At 32.2% G+C, this 5,000-nt stretch overlaps 1 protein-coding gene across 2 annotated transcripts in view; it reads right to left on the bottom strand.

Annotated features, from left to right (window-relative positions):
- LOC137625763 (high affinity cGMP-specific 3',5'-cyclic phosphodiesterase 9A-like) overlaps positions 1 to 5,000 on the bottom strand; it is a 1,119,254-nt gene that overhangs the window by 952,575 nt on the left and 161,679 nt on the right. The window lies entirely within an intron of this gene.

Genomic DNA, 5,000 nt, shown 5'->3' with positions numbered 1-5,000 from the left:
ATTCAAAAATCCTTGATTACAGATCACGCTTACTTATTTATTAAACGCTACTACATTTCAGTACCTCCATAACTTATTCAAATATTATTGGTGACATTTATCTTTAAAAGGGATAGGAAGTAATAAATGGTGGAGACGTACAATACGAACAAATTTGTGTGTTTGGTAAATAGGAGACTGGCCAATAGAAATGGAGACAAGGTTTCAAAGGTACGAAACTAAGAGGATCAGGGTGCTACCGTAAGTCGAGTCCCAGTCGCTTTGCTACACCTTTAAAACGTTTGATGTAAGTTGGATTCGCCATATGAGAAAAATAAGAGATAGATTTTAACATTTTTGAAACTATAAGAATGTTTACTACCCGGATATTAGGTTAACAAAGTTAGGCAAGCCTCTTGAATAGTTTGAGAGAGAGAGAGAGAGAGAGAGAGAGAGAGAGAGAGAGAGAGAGAGAGAGAGAGAGAGAGAGAGAGAGAGAGAGAATGTCTTTTGAATGGTTTCATCCCCGTACAATAATGATTACCATGTCGGGGCCCTTCCGTTTTTTATAGTATACAAGTGCTATGAATGACACAGTAACTAGTCAGTTTTTTCTTCTTCTCTTTACCGAAGGGCAAAGAGAGAGAGAGAGAGAGAGAGAGAGGAGAGAGAGAGAGAGAGAGAGAGAGAGAGAGAGAGAGAGAGAGAGAGATTGTAACTCAATCTTCCAGAAGTTATTCGGGCTCATCTGGGAACGGAACAGATCACAGGAACAAGAGTCTCCCGAGATAAGGAATGAGGAAAGGGAAAGAAGCCAAGTCCGTCAAATCCACTTGGAGGTCAGATGTCACAAGACACGCGAGTAGAATGACCCCTACTGCAGCTTAGGAGAAAGGGATGGGAATACTTGATGGGAAGACGCTATAATAAGTCCTGGATTATGGTACGCTGCAGCAACCCTACATTTTAGGTCCATCTAAAACTTTAATGAGTCATTCCAGGCATCTCTAAACCCGGACAACCATCAGTGAGTGCAGCATGGAAGTATCCAAAGAGTTTTCATTTATATACTCACACAAACCACAAGTACCTGGGTGTTTTCAATCAAGCTGGCCTCAAATTGTTAGAATTTACGTTTAATACCTAGCAATTTTATTATGCAAATTGAAATAGTTCCAAAATATCTGGTGCTAGTTATAACACTCCCAAAGGTAATAATAATAATAATAATAATAATAATAATAATAATAATAATAATAATAATAATAATAATCGATGTTTCTTGCACAAAATAATTACATACAAGAGATTTACAAAAAATAAAAAATTTATATACATGTAGAGTATATAAACGTACAATACACACACACATATACACACACACACATATATATATATATATTTATATATGTATATATATATATATATATATATATATATATATATATATATATATATACATACATACTGTATATATATATACCTGTATAAGATTATAAACGTAAAGCAGAATGAAAATTTATATTCATAAAATAAAGTTGAATGGTATTTGAAATAATGGTATACATATTGAAAATTGTAAATACTAAGCAAAGATTCACTGAAAATAAATTGAGTTTTACAGAGTATCATAAACAATTAACATAGCTATGTATTTTATGGTTAGGTCGGCAAGTATAATAATTTACAAACAGTGCTTTAGAACACATATAACCGTATTCATTATAACAATTCTAAAATATATCAGAATGTTAGGTAAAAATGTAAGTCTATATATATATATATATATATATATATATATATATATATATATATATATATATATATATATATATACATATAGATATATATATATATATATATATATATATATATATATATATACATATAGATATACATATATACATATATACATATATATATATATATATATATATATATATATATATATATATATATATATATATATATATATAGATAGATAGATAGATATATATACATTACATGAACATATATCACAAGCACACGTGATTTCAATCAATGTAAATATCACCCACGAACGGCATTTAATACCGAATTCTATCTGGGAATATATATCCACTTGGAATTCATTTTATGGTAACAGCTTCTGGCCGAGTGGAGATTCGAACCCCCACCTGTGCGGTTTGAAACTATGCCTACAGTGACTACCGAGTAAGCTATCAAGAGAGAATAAAAGTTTATGACAAATCTCCGTACATATTCCTATCGAATTTAGGAATCTGTTCATAGACTTGAAATAAACCTATCTCGACCATGATAGCTGAATCGTGAGTTTGTAACACGTGGTTATTTTAAATGAACATATATCACAAGCACACGTGATTACATATATATATATATATATATATATATATATATATATATATATATATATATATATATATGTCCTGAATAGCTATGGCACTAGTTCTAAACATTATATCACATTCGTTGCAGAATCCCTAAAGTATTAACTATTTTTTACAATATAGAAGACGCAGGCGTTTTAGATAACCCCTTGCTCAAAACTTCATTTCTTTCCAATGATCATATTATAGAACAAATTCTCTTCACTTTCTGGAATTATTTGGAGGTTATTCAATTAATGTATAATAAAAAAAAATACTTAATTAATAGATAAAAAGCTACATCTAAGTCAGGGTTTAAAAATAATGGAACCAGAAAATAGAATGAGAGTTCAGATCAGAGGAAAGGAAAAGATGAAGTGAGGGTCGAGAAAGGTTGAGGCCTATTTGTTTTCACTGTTCCTAATACAGTATAAGACTTAATTCATCAATTTCCTTTTAATTTTTGGCGAACCAAAAGGAATAACTTGTTTTTATGACTTATTTCAAAGATAAAAATTAGATTTCAGTTTTAGCCCAGGTAAGCAAATACACATAACATAAGATTTTCTTTCTGCACACAATCAACAACTTTCATCACTAGAGATTACATAGGCAATGCATAAAATTGAAATGGCGTTATATAAGTAACTACTTAAATATAGCGCACAACAACAAAGTCAATGGTTCTTTCCCACACTTTTCTACTTCTGTACATTTCCTTTTCCCCTTTTTTTTCCTTGATTTATTTTCTCCGCTTTTTTTCAGCTGAGAAACTCGCAAGCCGCCCCATGCACCAAAATAATTAAATGATTGAACAAATAAGTGATCAAAAGGTGGAAACAACTAAAATAAATAAGCCAATACCGAACGTGCCGATGCTCTGATCTAGGTAGATACCGTAAAGAGAAAAAAAAAAATGAATAAAATAAAATTTTTGCTTTATGATATTTTGATATCTTGAGAGAGAGAGAGAGAGAGAGAGAGAGAGAGAGAGAGAGAGAGAGAGAGAGAGAGAGAGAGAGAGAGAGAGAGAGAGAGAGAGAGAGAGTCCAATTCACCTGAATACGTTTTCATATGCAAGCTCAATTTGCGCCTAGAAAAATAAAATAAAATATATACGCACACTTTTTGTATTTTGTCTTCCAGAAAAAAAGGAGTCCATTCCACCGGAAAAGGCTTCATATACACTCGGAAATGGCACCTGGGGGAACGAAAGGAATTGCAAATATTCTGTATCTCTTACATTCTGGCTTCCGAGAGAGAGAGAGAGAGAGAGAGAGAGAGAGAGAGAGAGAGAGAGAGAGAGAGAGAGAGTGAGAGAGAGAGAGAGAGAGAATTTCCCCATTTCAATAATGTCAACGCTTTCGACGGCGCAGTGGCAACCAAGTTAAACACAAATAATTTATTTTCAGTCGAGCTCTCGATATTTAATAATGATTTCAAAGCGGAGTTAAGAGAAATGAGATGGTAATGGAAGTGAGAAATGAAATGGGAATGACAAAAGAAAAAAAAATGGAAACTTTAAAAAGCTCCAAACGACAGTTTCGATATCAATTACCCAAAGCAACAATGACCTCTCCTCTTTTTACATCTGCCTTATTTTCATCAGAAAACGAACGTTCCTCTTCTTAATAACCTTTTCTTAGTATCAACAACTTTTATGTTTATGAACATTCTTTTTATATCCAATTCAGCGTTCATAAATCATACAGCTTGCATTTCAAGCTCTCTCTCTCTCTCTCTCTCTCTCTCTCTCTCTCTCTCTCTCTCTCTCTCTCTCTCTCTCTCTCTTTAAGACCTCAATCTCATTATGCAATAATACATCCGAGCAAAAATAAAATCTATTTGAATTTCACTAATATAATTCTAGGCTCAAAATATTTTTTTCACGGACGTCAAAATCCTATTTTTCTTTATACCCCCCAAACCTAGGTCGTGTTCCAGAATCTTCAACATCATGAAACAATATTCTCTTTATAAGCCAAATACTTTCGTAGTCAATATAATTCCTGTATGCGATTGCACAGTTACAGAAGCCTCTTTTAAGATAGTGATGCATAAAAATGGAAAACATTACAAAAGCATTTCAGAATGTTCCATTATTAGAAACGATACTGATATGAGCTCTTTTCCAGGAAAATGCTCGAAAATCTTACAGAGGAAATAAAAAGTGACGCGGACGAGAAACGCAGACTTTAGAGTAGAGAACTCTGAAACGACAAGAGGAACCATTTTAATCAAGAGGGGTAAAAAGACAGTTCAAAGGAAGAATAGAATTGTAACCGAATAGATAAAAGGATAATAAAAGGACACACCAATTGTATAAAAAAAAACTCGGTCGAAAAGATTTATAAATAAAAGGACATTTTACTCATACGTGAAAAAGAAAAGTCAGGCGATATTGAAGAAAAAGAAAAAAAATGTTCTTGAATGGGCGAAATTTAGAGACATCATCCGGAGAAAAACAAACATTAATGATGTGTAGATATAACGAAATATATCTTACTTAATGTACAAAATACCAATGTAACATGCAACTATACCGAAAAAGACACGATTATTCATAGTAGATAAGTGACCATGAAAATCAAAATCGTTTAATTAATGATGAATTTACGTAATAGGTCTGCCCGACTTTAATAAGTTTAAAGG

The sequence above is a fragment of the Palaemon carinicauda genome, chromosome 2 (assembly GCF_036898095.1).
Source record: "Palaemon carinicauda isolate YSFRI2023 chromosome 2, ASM3689809v2, whole genome shotgun sequence".
NCBI lineage: Eukaryota > Metazoa > Arthropoda > Malacostraca > Decapoda > Palaemonidae > Palaemon > Palaemon carinicauda.
This window is presented reverse-complemented; position numbering and strand designations above follow the sequence as displayed.